At 41.5% G+C, this 17175-nt stretch overlaps 1 protein-coding gene across 2 annotated transcripts in view; it reads left to right on the top strand.

Annotated features, from left to right (window-relative positions):
- Nucleotides 1-17175, top strand: part of TACC1 (transforming acidic coiled-coil containing protein 1) — a 503193-nt gene that overhangs the window by 29906 nt on the left and 456112 nt on the right. The window contains exon 2 of one of the 2 annotated variants that reach the window (XM_069214007.1): nt 3799-3947. The exons of the other annotated variant lie outside the window; for it this stretch is intronic. The gene's annotated coding sequence lies outside the window, so the exon portion shown is untranslated. The remainder of the gene's footprint in view (nt 1-3798; nt 3948-17175) is intronic. 2 annotated transcript variants of the gene reach the window in all.

Here is a 17175-nt window from a genome sequence, read left to right as displayed (position 1 = left end):
ATTACGAATGACCCATAAAATCGGATGGACTAGGTAACAAGAGTTACTGGGAGCATCTGAAGTTTATGGGGTTTTTTTTCACACAAAGATTGTGGCTGCTTGAAGCAGCCAACATATATTTCTGAGACACCACGGAAAAAAGCATGTAGGAATTAGCACTGAAACTTGGATTCACGCATATCATTCCCCCAAACTTGTAATCTTCATTATTTCTTCATACCAGAATTATTGTGACCCACAGTACAGTAATTCTGCGACAGGTAAATATCCACTCGTAAAGACGTCCTACGTGTTTAGGCCCATATTTATACTTTAGTGCTGCATTTGCGCTGCTTTTTGATGCAAAAGCAGCACAATCGTACAAAATAAAATTGTATTTTGCAAAAAAAAAAACGCAAATGCGGCACTAAAAAAGTATAAATGTGGGCCTTAGGTACATAGATATAGGTATATGGATTAATGCCTGTATATAGTATACAGGCACTAATCCAGTAGTGCCGGGCCAGTGCACTCAGGACTTAAAGTCCCCTTCTTCCTCCCAGTGGCGGGTGCCACTGAACAGGGGTGACGAGGCCAGAGGTGGGGGAGACGGGGTTTAAAATAAAAATTAATAATAAAAAAAAACACTTACCTGCTGGAGATGCGATCATCTTTTCAGCGTCCTCGTCCTCTTCCGGCAGCACACAGGCTCCCAGCCAATCACTATGCTGCTGTCACGAGCATGTCAGCAGCGTTGTGATTGGTGTGAGCAACATGGTTTGGTGCTCCCAGGGGGCGTGAAGGCCTGTGCACTTTCTCCTCCCAGCTGTGCAATACAGCCGGGTGGAGAAATGCAAAGTGCACATGTCTGTTTGGCTGGCCCAACGCGGCTGGCCAAACAGACATGCGCACTTATGATGCAAATATCACTTCCTCTTCAGCCCTCCTCCAGCCCCCTCCAGCCCTGCCCATCCCTGCCCTAACCTAGCTCCCAGGAAAAATAAAATGATAATAACATAGCGTTATTCAAAATGAATTTTTCCTTTTGCTGAATGCAGTGGGGTGAGTCTCCTTTGCCGTATCGGTGAAGCCGCTGCTGCTTCCTCCACCTTCTTTTTAACAAAGAGTTACAAAGAGTAAGGATAGTGTGACAGGTTTCAGGCACAGGTGCACTGCCTTTTAGAGTTTATGAGTTCAGTTTTATAACTTATAGTCCCAATGTCAAATTCACTAATATAAATCTTTTGATCCTCCACCAGCTGTGCTCAGGCCGCAGCACAAGTTTGGTCTCTCCTTCCTATTCCAAGAAAACCACATGCTGGCTGGGAAAGCAGTGGCACTCCAACTCTAGTGTTGGACGTAACAGCTGTGGGGCACCCTCCCGGGGTCTGGCTCTTGGCAGGTTTCAGAGTCACTGATGATAATTTATGGTTGCAGGCCCTCTTCAGGTGGAGACGAGTCCAGTGGGATCGGATGTCATGGAGTCACCACTGGAAATCTTAGGTGGCAAGGTGGCACCGACTCCACTCTCTACAGTGACACAGCAGCTTGGTCCACTTTTGAGGCACAATGGTGTAGTCTGCTCAGGCACTCTTCAGTAATGCCAAGGTTCTGCTGCAGCATAGGCCACTGCAGATCAGAGTTGGTGCTCTGGTTTAGCAGTATGCTGATCACTATCTCTCAAGACTTTTATGGAGGACCAGACCAAACTCCAGAGTCATCTGCTCCTTCCTCACCCTGTTAGTCAGCACCTCCTACAGGGTAGGCTACCTCTTCCCTCTTCTTCTCTTGCAGATAAGCTTCTAGGCACTTCAGGACAAGAAGACCGCACTTCCTCTTTTCAGGTCAAACACCATGTGACATATTTTCACCCCTGGGAAGTTGGCTGTCAGGGGGACAACCAGCTCTGGTTGGTTGCACAGGAGACCTCTGGGTACTCTGTGGTGCACACCCTTCTTTTATCAAAGATAATTTGGAATTTGGAGATGTTTATTCTAAGTTTGCTCTTTTCAGAGGCAGTTTGGATTTGTTTTCCTTTGATGTGTACTTTCTAGGCTCTCTTCCAGACTCAGCCTCTGCATAGAATATAGATGTGTAGAGCAGGATCGTCTCCAGTTTAGAGCACCTACAACAAAGTTAAAAAGAAGTGTGGCCAATCTGTTTCTGGCTATCACAAGGAAGAGAGACAAAAAAGACTGACCTTAGTTAAAGGACCCTGCATGCTCTGAACAACAGACTACAGTCCCAACCATCACCCCATGAATATAACACGGTGGGGGCTTTTCGCAAACCCAAGTCACCCTATTGGTACTCTTTTACTTACTCATATGAGCCTTTGTGAATTGCTCACAAAACATATTAATTGTGACTGTTGAGGGAATATTCATATATATAGAAAGGACTGTGCCATCTTTGTGCTTTTACTAATAGGAAAGTGGATCTTTTGGTGCCGGTTCACAAAGGTACGCAAGACAATGTTAAGGAAAAACATGTAGTACTACTTCTGGGACTCATACATGTTTCTGTGAATCAGCCCCTGAGAGTTTTGCTTATTTGTTTTAATAGTTGAAATAATAAGAATACTTAGACTGCTTCATTTATATTGTGGTCTTAAGGACCAACACTGAAATAAATCAGTTATAATGGGTATAGAAATGCATTTCTTGTTTTGGGAGGTATTTGACAAGGCGGGCTCACATTAATTTGAGGGAAGTAACTCTTGCAACATTCCTTCCAGAATAATATTGAATATTTTTAGTTTATGAATAGAACAACCAATGCTGAAGTAATGTTTATATCTTGCCTACATGTAGCTTTTTGTCTGTGGACCACATCAAAAATGTACAGTGGGCTTAGAGCCCACTCTTTGCTTTCAATTTTGGGGCTTTATTGTGAATCCCATATGCTTGCTTTTTATTCAATGGCTTGCCTTCCTCTTTCTGGCATGAGTGGTCACAGTAGGGTCCTTAATACCCTGTTTGGGGTTTACAGACATGAGCATAGCCTTTTTATGCACATTTTCTGACAGAAAAAAACACAAATGTTTTTCTAGGAGATCCAAAATATCCTGTGATTAATAAATCTGTTGGCGGTGGAAATTGCACACTTTGGTGAATTGCTTTCACCCAATTAGCATTTTCTAATGAGGTACGGGGCTCGAAGCATACTCTGTAGTAGTCAATACTCCAATATTTCTACGACTGTGGCTTATACTTGATCAAGCTCTTTTATTTGGTTTCTTCAGTTATCTAAGTCTGTTTCACCTCTATAGTTGTTGGTTATTCCAGGTGTTCACTGACTGGCAGGCAGATCTCTCCTTCTAAGGTGTATCTCCTTTGTTAGTTTCAACCGCCACCGAAACGTCTTCAGAGTAACATGCCAAATGTGTACCATCACTTGAGTGGCTGGTGGCAGAACACCTTTCCTCTTTAACCCCATATAATATGCCTGTCAGATGCTGATCTTGCACTGCACACTTCTATGATGCAGACACAGGTTCTCTGTGTCTTACCACTATTTGGTTAGTATAACTAACTGTGAGGCTCAGTAGTATGAGTCACTATCAGTCGCTACAATGTTCCCCTTGTAAGTGGATATGAAATTGGACCATGCATTATTGATTTATTGTACGGTTTGAAATCACCTGCAAGATAGCAAGTGTAAAATTTAATGCACATGGACATGAAAATTATGTAATAACTAAAAGTTTCAGTTTTACAAATGCAGTTGCTAAATATTATGACACAGTGAATACTGAATTATATATGAAGACAGGTGAAAAATCACAAGTTGAGAACGCTTTTGCTTGTGTATCTGTAGACACATTTTACAAATTGAGAGATGTACAAACAAGTGTCAGATGAAGAGGAGTAATAGTGGGAAAATGAAGGATGTAAGCAGGATGAAGAAGATCTTTGGAAATACACTGAAGGGAGTTTGTCTTGTTGGATACACTGCTACTACAGAGGGTAAGACTATTCCATGGACCTATACATGTGGGAAATGATTAGATGGTTAGGTTGTTTAATACATACTGCTTCAACCCTCATTTCAGAACAGCTGTGGGGAATTAATGTCAGAGTGTGTCAGCAAAACAATGTCAGAAAGAAAACTTGTATTACACTGAGCCATGTAGGAAAGACAGGCAGGCCTTTCACAAGATTACAGATTGATTTTGTAGAGATGTTACCATGTAAGGGTTTGAGGTACATACTGGTTATTGTTTGCCTCTTCTCAAAATGGATTGACCTAACAAGGAGGTGTGATACACTAACAGTTGTAAATTATTATTGAAGGATTTAATCCATAGATTTGGAATGCTAACATCAACTGAGTCAGATGAGTGGGCACACTTCAAGAATGAAATTTTGGGAGTTGTGTGCCACACTGAACATTGAGAGGAGGTTCCATTGCAGTATTCACTCAGAAGCCTAGGGCATTATCAAGAGGTATAATGGGATGCTGTAAAATAAGCTTGCAAAAATTTGTGCTTCAATTTCTCTGAATTGTCCAGGTTCACTTCCTTTGGCGTAGAAATATAATTATGAGATGTACTTGTAATAAGAAAACTGGTTTGAGTGCCCATGAGGTACTCATGCAAAGGCCAATAAGACTTCCAGGCTCTTCCATCTGGAGCTTTGCTTAGATGATTTGATCTTGGGTTACTGCAAGCACTTAGCTGATATAGTACACTCTGTCACTCACCAGGTGCAACTTTCTAAACCTTCTGTGTCTACAGAGTTATGTCATGATCTGCAACCAGGAGACTGGGCCCAAATCAAGAATCATGTTAAAAAGTCATGTTTGGGCTGATGCTGGAAGGGGCCCTACCAAGTGATCTCTCTAACAAACATGGCTGTGAATATTGGAGGTTTACCAATCATATTTGATCCACGCATCCCACACAGAGTGTGTGCTCAAGATGAAAAAGCCAAATCATGTTTAACAGTGGGGCTGAAGAAAAACAAACTAACTAAGAAGAAGCAAGCTAATAAGAAGGAAGCTTGAATCCAAACTTTTATATCATTGGTGAACAAGAACTTTATTTAATTTTTTTATATATTTTTTTTATTTGGAAAGGAATCATACAGCGAATATACTCTTACATCACTTTACACCGAATAAAAGAAATTCAAACCAAAGAGAAAAAAACATTAGAAGAAAAGTACCACCTAAATAAATAATGAGAAGCACAACAGCCCGACTAATCCAGACGGGGAGAAATTTCCAAATATTTAAATTAGATTGGGGAGGATAGTCTGGTTTTAATTTGAACATTAATCATTATGAGCCAGAATTCAGTCCTGAAATGACCCCCATATTGCCTTCCCTTTCCTCCTGCTGTGTTTCCCCTTGCGTTCATACAGTGCCACCTCCAAATGATATACAGACAGCAATCTAGCCAGCCATTGCTGCCAAGACGGAGGTTGTACATTCAGCCACGCAGATGGTATACATATTCAATACACTGCCATGGCCACAAAAATAAATGCTCTATGTGGACCACCCACTTCTCCAGCGATCCCTAGAGCCATGATCTCGGGGGTAAGAGCTAGATCATATCCCAGAACCTCTTTCAAGACAGATTGAATACCCTCCCTCAAAGCCATTAGTTCCCTACATGTAGCCATCATGTGTACAATGTCTATTCCATACATCCCACATCTTGGACAGTTTGTTCCTGACAAGCTCCCCCATTTGGCGAGATGAGCTGGGGTATGATACAGGTCAAACATGGTCTTATAATGTTGTGCTTGCAGGGAAGAGGAGAGTAGGATAGTGTGTCCCAGCTCTAGTGACCTTATAAAGTTATTACTCCCGTCCACTAGCTTCTCTCTCCACCTCTCCTTATTCTTCTCTAAATCGTCAGGCTGTTCTGCCAGCAGTAATGGGTAAATCAACCTGATTGCTAAATTGGGGTTGGCCAGGATGTCGTTCAACAATTGATTACTTCTAAATCCCTGCACACCCCCTGTTTTCTTTGTGAGAAAATCTCGTATCTGTAGGTATTTAAAGAAGTCCCTTCGCTCTAAACCATACTGCTCCTGTAGGTCCCTGAATGCCTTGACCCCAAAATTATCGAAAAAATTCCCTAGCCTCACTATACCTAAAGAGGCCCAACTTGCCATACATCTATCCTTAAATATTTCGGGGAGCAATGGATTCTTCTCAATCATGGTATAATAATTATATCTGCCAAGTCCTTTCTTTTTATACCATGATCACCAACACTTATAGTCCGCTTCCAATACCTTATATCGAGTTTTCTTATAATATCCAGGCTCATGAAATGTTACCAAACACCCATTGGCTGCTGCTCCTATCTGCAGCTCGTATATATTAGGGCAATCCTCTTCCGCGGTCCCTTCTTTCTTAGGACCCCATAATGGGTGCATATACTGAAAAGCTGCTGCCATTTGGTATAATTTTATATTCGGTAAGGACCACCCCCCCTTTCTCGAGGAAGAGACATAAATTTACTTGCTCTTCTACATTTACCATATGCCCAGATGAATCTAATAACCACTATCTATCTCCTTGAATCTAAGGTTAGTAAAGCTCAGCCGTACGGCACGGAACAGATACAGCAGCTTAGGGAGGAAAATCATTTTCACCATATTACACCTCCCCATAATAGTCAGATGTATTTTATTACATCTGCACATATCTTTTCTGGCTTTCGCAAGTATGGGATCCAAATTCAAATTAACAATTTCTCCTACTTTTGGTGCAATATTTATACCCAGATATACTGCGTGGTCCATCCTTCGAGTATCCTGGGTGCTTGTAAATTGATTAGCCAGTTGCTGCATTTTAGCTCTATTTAACAGGTATCCAGAAAATCTTTCAAATTTCGTTGTCACCTCTTCAACCTCTCTCAATGCCGAATCAGGGGTGGGAGTTAATATAACTATGTCGTCTGCGTATGCCAGGACTTTTGTATCCCATCCCTGCCTATGTATCAGTGGAATCTTGCTATTCTCTTCCAACTGTAAGCAAGGGGTCTATATATAAAGCAAACAGGAGCGGAGATCATGGGCATCCCTGCCTAGTACCTCTCCTGACCTGGATACCCTCGGATTGCCCTCCCATTAGTTGTATTTTCACTGCCGGTGATCTATATAGAGCCCTTACTGCTACAATAAATTTCTTCCCTAACCCATAATACTCCATTACATACCACAGGTAATTCCAGTTCACCCGGTCGAACGCCTTCTCTGCATCTAATAATGCGACTGCCATAGGTTCCTCTGCTACTTCCGTAGCATCAAAGAGTGCGAGAACTCTTTGAATATGATCGGTAGTATCCCTTCCTGGGACAAACCCATGCTGCCTAGGGGAAGCTAGCTTCCTAATCACCAGGGATAATCGAGCGGCCAATATCTTTGAATATATTTTAGCATCACTGTTGATTAATGTGATCGGCCGGTATGAGGCCGGGTTTAATGGGGGTTTCCCTTTCTTCAAGAACATTACTATGTTGGCCATATCCCATGATGGGGGGTTTCCTCTCCATTCTGTACCTGAATAAGTAGCTCTATCATCACCAGGAGTAATAATACTTTAAAGGTTTTATAGAACTCTCAGGGAATCGAGTCAGGGCCTGTGGCTTTTCCAGTGGCAAGATCACTCATTGCCTTATCAATTTCCGAAATATCTATCTGTTCTCCCATATATAGGTTATCACTCTCGGATAGCTTATCAACCTTAATGGGGTATAACAATTCCAGCATTTCTTCCTCCGGATGTGCAGATGTATCACTATATAGTTCCGTGTAGTATCTGTGAAACACCTTCCTAATTCCATCCACTTCTGATATTATCTGTCCTTGCCAATCTTTAATCTCTCTAATGACCCCGGATGCTATTTTCTCACTTGCTCGTATCGCTAGCAAGCGCCCAGATTTTTCTCCATACTCATACCCTTGTGAGCGCTGTACTAAATATTTCTCCGCTATTCTTTGAGCCATAACCTCATTAATTGCTGCTTTAGCTATAGCGACTTCCTCCTGAGCCCTCTTTATATCCACCCCAGTTTCTATAGCTATAACCAACTGTCTTTCTGCTGCCCTCAGCTTTGCTTGGAAATCTTTTATTCTACCTTGGGCGTTTTTCTGCCTTCTAAAACTAAAACTCATCGTTTCACCTCGAATTCCTGCTTTTAAGGTATCCCAGACTATCTCTACTGGAGCTGACCCTTGGTTGAACCCCAAGAATTCAACTATCCACTTTCTCATATACTCACAATATTCTGGGTCCTTAAGGAGCCCTCTTTCAAATGTCCATCTCCTAACCTATGGTTCTAGCCCATCAAACTCCAAATCGAATACTAAGGGGTTATGATCTGATATAGCCAGTGGATATGACTCCATCCTACCCTGCTTTAATAATACAGGAGAAATAAAAAAAAATAATCGAGTCGTGCTAATTTCGCATGGGGGGCTGAATAATATGTATATCCTGGGTCTGGCTTACATAGTTTCGCCCACGCGTCCACTAATCCTAATCCTTTCTGAATGGCAACGATTGCCTTATATACCCGAGGTTTACGCCCCTGATACTTCTTAGTTGTAGGTGCTAATAAATCCTGTAGTCCCTCCCAAACAAGAACTTTCATTTTCACCTCATCAGATCAGTGTTCTTAATAGAATTGAACAAGAACTTTCAATTCTATTAAGAACACTGATGAGGTGAAAATGATGCAAATCCTTCATCATTGTTTATTCTCAGCACTCATATGACAAGCCATAAAACACTTTGTTAAAAAAAAAAGAAATTACAATACCCAAGAGTAATAAAGAAATAAAAGTCCCATAATGCCAATAAATAGTGGCCAATCAACAGTAAGGTGTCCATATTGTGATTATGTGATCTTCCTCTTCTTGCTGCAAGGAGTATTTGAGTATCATTCTTCATTTCAGTCTGAAACTGAAGAATAAGGCTGTTTAGAAAAACATATCCCTAACACATTATGTAAATATGGGGAGGGTCAGATAATCAATAATAAGTCACTGAACTACAATAAAAACATTTGCAGTAAAACATTGATGTGGCTTGGGTAATCTTTACCCCTGTGTCCTTAACAGGTCAGTTGTCAACATCAGGGCAGTGCGGGCTCTATGGGCGACTAGAATGCAAAAATCCAGCACTCTCAAGAAAATGTAAGTTATGCATTGTGCTGATATGCTGTTGTTTAACCTTTTGCATTGCAGAGTTTAATCCTGAAGACTTATGTTCAAGGTGCATATAAATACTGTTCATTTGCAATGTACTGCTGCAGGCTTTCAGAGTGTGTCAGGGTGTGGTCCCCTTTCCAGGGCCTTCTAGAAGCTTTCCCTGCAACATGCCTGGGTGTGGTTTGTGGGCTGGGCCAAGACTCTATATAAGGGAGCCAGCCCAGCTCCACGTGCTCACTATTCAGAGGACTCGGTGCAGAGTAGCAGCAACTTCCTGAACTCCTGTTCCGAAGGCCTACTTTGATCTTCCAGGCCTCGCCCTTTCACTTTGCTGGGTGATTCTTGATCAGGGCGGTAAGACGGAGGTCGGGCTGGGCCCCCAATCCCGTTCTCGAAGGATTTCGAGTTCTTGGGCCTAACAAGAATGATAAATCTATTTTGCTCTTGTGCATGTGAAAGCGCGCTTGATGTTTAATGACATTTACATGCTGGCATTTGAATCGGCTTGACACGCGATTCTTTCTTCGTATACAAATCTTGATATTCATTGTGCGCAACCATTTAATGGCAGTTACAAGGTTGCATTTGAATCGGCAAGATGCGCGATTCTTTACTCGAGTACAAATCTTAATATTCATTGTGCGCAACCATTTTATGGCATTTACAAGGTTGCATTCGAATCGGCAAGACGCGCAATTCGTTTCCTGTGCTTAATTCATGATATTCAGTGTGCGCTACCATTTCTTGGCATTCACATGGTAGCCTACGAATCAGCAAGACACGCAATTTATTCCTTGTGTTAAATTCATGATATTCAATGTGTGCTACCATTTCTTGGTATTCACTTGGTGGCCTTCGAATCGGCAAGACGAGCGATTCATCTCTTGCGTTTAATTCATGATATTCATTGTGTGTTACCATTTCATGGGATTTGCTTGGTGACCTTCGAATCGGCAAGACGCGCAATTAATTTCTTGTGCCTAACTCATGTTATTCATTGTGCACAATAATTTCATGGCATTTATAAATCTTTTTGGAAATCTACAATGTGTGCAATTCATGTTCCTGCATTTTTTTAAGAAAACTAAGGTGTTAGAATTATAGATGTTATATTGTATGTGCATAATAAGTCCCTCTAGTACAATTCATATAATGTTATAGAAAAACTTTCAGATTATTTCCTGTTCCTCATGCAAAGACTATTCTTTTATTTGAAAGTGTAATGCTAGAAGGTTCTGATGTTTCTAATCCATGTGTAACATTTCATTGAGTGGCTCATTAGAAAATGGTACTAATCTTTCTTGATTCCCTCAGAGGTATCCAGACATCTTGAGGCGTAGTTATTTAAGTTCATGCTGAAGTTATCTATGTTTCCAATATGACAATGCTTAGAGTCATAGCCTAGTAATGATTAATATGGTATAATCCTCATATTGTGTGCTTTAACCTTTTGCTTCCTACAGGTCTCTTTCCCAGCTGTTCCCTACCTAATCCCCTTTTCCCCACTTGGACTCTCTTAGACTCTGTGACATTCTAATCAGAGTATTAGAGCTGTCTTGTGGTGGACGTGTTGGGAACGTGCACAGACCCCGAGGATCTGGTGACTCTGACATCAGTTCATGAATGCTGTACAATAATTGAATTCTATCTCAGAGGCTTCTGATTATGAAAGTTTAAAGCTGATTTACAATAATAGAAAAAGGATTAGATACTGGTTTGTAATAGAATTAATTAAACATGGAGTCAGATTACCTATTCTCTAAATGGATAATGCCTAAAACGAGAACCACTATTAAATGATTTGGAAGCTACAGCTCCTTTAACAGAATGTCCTCCAAAAATAGAAGTGTCAGTGGGTAGAATCCATCTGATCCAGCATGCTAGAGTTGGACAGGAAACGGGAAATTAGTAACTGTTTAAGACTATCTGAATTCAAAAGTGGAAGATTTGTAGCCTTTTCAACATTGTATTATGCACAATATTTTATCCACTGGAAAGACACGAAAGTAGACTTGCCTAGATATAGTGTTAGTTCTCCTTGAAATGTGAAAGGTTACCTCTTCTGCAGTGGAAGTACCTACCTGCTAAATCTAGAACTAGGATATCTAAAACTCTTTTACAACAGGCTAAACACAGTAGAATGGTTAGTTTAGCGAACAACTGTTTCCTTGACAAATATTTGTTAACTGCCCAACATTGAAGAAATTGAATAACAATAGAGATCCCATAAAACAGAATATTTAGGATGAGGGCAAATAGAGAATATGATACCTCATTGCAATTTGGGTATCAAAGGATGTTCACTATTATGATGATCTACTACAGGTAAATTACTAGCAGAAAGTGCTGAACGGGAGGAGTTTCTATAGGAAAGCTAATGAATTCAGTACTATAAAACACAAAGAGAGAGTTATGGGAGTGATGCTATCCCACACAAGCTCCCAAGAGAAATCTGTATATCCATTAACCACTAAAGGTGTGGGATAGTTGAGGTTGAGGGTGGAATAAGACCAGTGTTCCCTCAATTACCAGTACCGGTTGGGTAGGGGTTCGTGATAGAAAGAGAGAGATGTGTGAAGAGTGTCTCTAGAACGGCTGGCTGTGTTAAATAAGGGGAAGGGAGTGCCTTTACGGACTAGGTGGTCTCACACACATAATAGTGTCTTGCTTCATCATTTGACCACCTAGCCCCACCTAAGTAAGATGATACTACTTGGGCGGACTCAACCTCTTTGTTAAAAGAACAAGAGGGAGTGCTGAAATTAATCTTACTGGATAAATATCAGGGATCCAGATAGGGTGAGAATAAAATTACCATACATGTCACCTATTTCAATTAATTAAACTTTAATGGAGGTGCATGTTGGTAAAGTTAAAAACAGGGGAGAAAAAGGCTCACTAGAGATTAATGTCTCTTAGAGTCTAAAAAAATATATATATGTATGACCAACATATTTCTGCCCTCTCGATGTGCTAGAAGGTCACGGGCATTCGTCAGGGTCGAGGAATTCAGTACAACAATTATACTTGCTGCCACAGAATTCAGATGCTGCTCCATGCACCAACTACACCATCTGACGCAGGCTGATCTACGCATCTTGTGAGTCCAGTCTCACCAGGCATTGTCAATAAAGTCTTGAGTTTGTTTCAAATGTCCTGGTGCTTGCCAACATGTCTGGAAAGTCTTCATGCAACTAGATGAAGATATTGGGAAATCAAAGCATTTGGGTGGCCTACAGTGTTTAGAAGGAGGGATAGAAAATTTGGGAGAATCAATGGTAGATGACATGATATTTCCACCAGAACCAGGAAGAAACTCTGGGCCTGATTTATATTTTGACGGATGGCCCGCCATTCCGCTTTGGAGATGAAGTGAATTACTCAATCCCCATGGCAGATGGCCCTCCCATCAAACTTATAAACGACCACCATGCAGGCTGTCATTTATGAAGCATTGGCGGGAACCACAATCACAGCAGTTTCTATCAATGCATATCACTGGTTAGTACAGGGCATCATCAACCCTTTCAAAAAGAAAATCCCAAAACAAGATTTTCTTCTTGAAAATTAAAGAAGTAATGCTCCCTTTGCCATGGAAGTCATCTCCTATGGCAGGGGGAGCAGCTCACTCTCCCTCATCACCAGGGATTGCCTGATGGTGGCGGACGGTAAAAAAAAATGGCACCATGTCCACCCATCCTGATTGGGTGAGTTCACTTTTAGCCATTTATCTGATTCCCCTTACTCTGTTGGACCATTAAAGAGTTGTGGCTATGGCGGTGCCGCAGTAGTCACTTCCATAACCAAAAGTACAGTCCACCCACAGTAAAATTGGGAGAGCAGGTGGACCATTATTTTGGCGATGTGTTTACTCCGCTGCTGTTGTGACAGAAAATACATACCACCAACATATACGTCAGCCAATCTGTGTTCTCCAGAGGTGGGAAATTAGAATTATTTCTGCTTTCTGGCTCCTTATTTGGAGGGCAACCCTCAGTAACACAGAGAAAGGACGGAAAGCATAAATTAATTCCTTACATTGCAGGAGAAAGGCATATGTGTCTAGAGCAAAGGAGTCAGGTTTCCAATTGAAAGAATTTATAATTTGGAAACTGAGTTGAGAAGCAAAAATATCTATTCTACATGGACCCCATCTGTTCATTATTTGGGCAAATATTGATTAATTCAATTTCCAGCCCCTGGGATCTGAGGTGACTAGACTTCTAGCCTGCTACAATGTTCTCTTTGACTGGGTAATGAATTGCTAGAAAATATATATTTTGGGAAAGACACTAGTGCCAAAAATCCCTGGCCATTTCCATTAGGAGAAATGATCTTGTTTCCAGTAAGCAGTAGACGTATTGTACTGCTAAAACATTGTCCATCCTTAGAAGTATGACAGTAGTGAGAAGCCTGAGAGGAAAAAGAACAGATAGCAAAATATCCAGCTAAAAGCTCTAGACAGTTCACATGATTGGATAATTCTTATTGATACTATCTGCCTCGTGTTGCTATCTCCCCACATCTTGCACCCCAGATTAAATGACTGGCATTTGATTCGATCAGTAGATCTGGAACTTAACTGAAGGTGGCTTTTCCAATCCATTATTCCATATGATCAAGCCACCAGTGCAATTCTTGCCTTACCTCTGTTGAAAGTTGAATTTGGACTGTCTAAGAAAACCCTTTCTTTAAGAGGGGAATTTTTAATATGTGAGGAGCACAGTAGTGTAAAGGACCTGACAAAAATGCCTAATTGGAAGAGGCTAAGAGGCCAAGTAGTCTGGCTATTGATCAAAGAGTTAATTTGTCCTTGGAGAGAACTCTGCAAACTCATTATCTCAAATCTTCTGAATTAGTAAAGAAAGGGAATCTGAAATTGAGTGTATTGAAAAACCTAATAATGTTGTCTGGTTTGAGGGAAGAATAGATGCTTTTTCCTGACTTTTTTGACAAAATCAAGGTTCCGAAGAAGTAGTAAGATTTAGATGGAAAGTAAAATGTTTTGATCTTGTAACATGATCTAAATGTCATCCAAATAAATTAATAATCAAACTCCACAAGCTCTGGGAAATTCTATTACTGGTTTTAGAAGTTTGGTAAAACACTGATAAAAGGCCGAAAGGAAGAGTCAAATTTTTAAAAGTTATTTGATGCCTTTGAAATCGTAGAAAGTTATGATGAAGTAAAAACGGTATTGGTAGGTAAGCATCTAGGCATACCTTGCAGTCGCCTTCTCTTATTAGGGATCTCAGGAAATAGATTGCCTAAATCCTATAATATCTGTAAAGAATCCAGAAATTTAATTATTTTGGGTTGGTACACATTTTTTGACTATGAGAAAGATGCTGTTGATAAATTTTTTGGTATGTGGGTTGCAAGTTGCTGTGGAATGTTTCTAAATCAATAACGTTATTGCTTGACACACAAACTCTTGTTTTGTGTTGAAAAATGGATTTGTTTGGCAGGAGACATTTGGATGGGTGCTGCATAGAATTCAAGATGGTATCCCAATATTGTCTGAAGAATCCAAGAATTGTGTGATATTTTTTGTAATTCCTGAAAATAATGTTGTATTCTCCCACCTAACTTCAGAGGTAAAGGAAAAAAAGTGTCTTACTTTGAGAGGTAGAATTTGTTGAACCTCTGTAGAAGTTTCCACATTGGAAGTGACCCCGAAACTTCAACTTCTCATTGGAAATAATGAGGGTACCTCTTTTACTGTCCCTCCAATGAACTCTTTTCCCGACGCTTCTGGAGTAAGGATTCTAGTAAGCAAGCAGCAGACTCTGATGCTCCCTCCTCTGCAGGCCCTGACAAAACAGTTGGGTTGAAAACCTTTTTGAGAACTGTTTGGGCTTTATTAAATGAAATAAAAGTATTCACAAGTTTAGTGACTTATTTAGTGACTTCTTTCACAAAAGGATCACCGAAGGAAAAAAAACATCCACAGATAGACCTGTTTCATTTGTCGCAAGTATGCATAGTTTGGGATCAATGCGTAGATCATCTTTAAAATTCTGTTGAAAGGGAACAATTACCATTGCCCAATAAACATATTGCTTGTTGTGTCCAGCCTGCTTATATGTCAGGATCAATTAGGGTACCTTGGTCTTTAGCAGAAATTGTCAGGCCCAACATTTTTTAAAGGGGGCTAGAGAGGTTTAAAAGTTTATCTTGTCATGTTTTCCAAGATCTGTCAATGTATTTTTTTAGGATCTTTTATGCCTTTGCCTAGGATGCTAGTTATATATATATATATATGTTCGATGGCATGTGTAGCTGCAGATACACATGCTGTGCACATCCCGCCATCTGGTGTTGGGCTCGGAGTGTTACAAGTTGTTTTTCTTCGAAGAAGTCTTTTCGAGTCACAAGACCGAGGGACTCCTCCCATTTCGACTCCATTGCGCATGGGTGTCGACTCCATCTTAGATTGTTTTTTTTCCGCCATCGGGTTCGGACGTGTTCCTTTTCGCTCCGTGTTTCGGGTCGGAAAGTTAGTTAGAATCTCGGAAAAAACGTCGGTATTGTTTGCGTTCGGTATCGGGTTAGTTACAACAGATCAACACCGAATTTTTAAGAGCTCCGGTGGCCCTTCTGGTTTTTTTTTTCGATCCCCCGTAGGGGCCTGGTCGGCCCGGCCACGTGTGACTTCAAGGCTGATGGAACGGACCCCATTCCGCTTCTGTCCAAAATGCCATAACAAGTATCCGTATACGGATCAGCATCTGGTCTGTAACTTGTGCTTGTCTCCAGAGCACAAGGAAGATACTTGTGAAGCCTGTCAAGCGTTTCGGTCGAGGAAGACATTAAGAGACCAAAGAGCCAGAAGACTGCAGATGGCGTCGACGCCGACAGGACAAGAGCGTTTCGAGGAGATAGAGGAAGCTTTCTCCATCCACGAGTTGGACTCGGAAGAGCTCGAGGCCGAAGAAACGCAGAAAACCGTGAGTAAGACGTCGAAACAAAAGACTCACGAGAAGTCAACAAAAGCCCAGGGGACGCCACCGCCAACAGGCCATGGCTTAACCCAAAAAATAGGTGACTGATCCAAGGCACCGAAAAAGGGCATACTTGTGTCGAAGTCATCCGACTCCGGTCGAGATACCGCCACACAGCAATCTCGGACCCGAGACATCAGCTCAGAAATTTCGGCACCGGGACAGCGGCACCGAACAAGTTCGGCACCGAGACACCACCACGCCGAAAATTAAAAAGGTTTCTTCGGAGCCTAAAAAGACGTCCGAAAAAGTTTCGGTTCCGAAACATCCAGCCTCGGAGCCGAAAACAGGTTCCTATACAGAGGAACAAGGATTGTCCTCCCAAATGCAAAAGCATAGATTCGGAGAGGAACTTGAAGCAGTAGAGCCAGACTATACTCAAAGAAGGCTCCACATTCAAGAAGACACAGGGAAGATAACCATTCTTCCCCCAATTAATATAAAAAAAAGACTTGCCTTTCAAGAAAAGGACAAGCAGCCACAGGCAAAGGTAGCAAGGAAAACAACTCCACCACCGGCTCCACCACCATCAGTGCACACATCACCTGTAGCAACTCCTCCACTGATGCACTCCCCGACTCATACTACAATGAGTCAAGATGATCCCGATGCATGGGACCTTTACGATGCTCCAGTATCGGACAACAGCCCAGACTCGTACCCTGCCAGGCCGTCCCCACCTGAGGACAGTACATCTTATGCACAGGAGGTCGCAAGGGCAGCTGCTTTCCATAACTTCACCTTGCATTCCGAACCAATTGAGGATGACTTTTTGTTTAACATGCTATCCTCCACTCATAGCCAATACCAAAGCCTACCTATGCTCCCAGGAATGCTAAAACATTCAAAACAAATCTTTCAGGATCCTGTTAAAGGCCGAGCCATAACTCCAAGGGTGGAGAAAAAGTACAAGCCACCACCAACAGATCCAGTTTATATTACAACGCAGTTAACACCAGACTCAGTAGTTGTCGAGGCAGCTCATAAGAGAGCGAACTCTCATACCTCAGGGGACG

This window comes from Pleurodeles waltl, chromosome 11 (assembly GCF_031143425.1).
Source record: "Pleurodeles waltl isolate 20211129_DDA chromosome 11, aPleWal1.hap1.20221129, whole genome shotgun sequence".
Taxonomy (NCBI): Eukaryota; Metazoa; Chordata; class Amphibia; order Caudata; family Salamandridae; genus Pleurodeles; species Pleurodeles waltl.
This window is presented reverse-complemented; position numbering and strand designations above follow the sequence as displayed.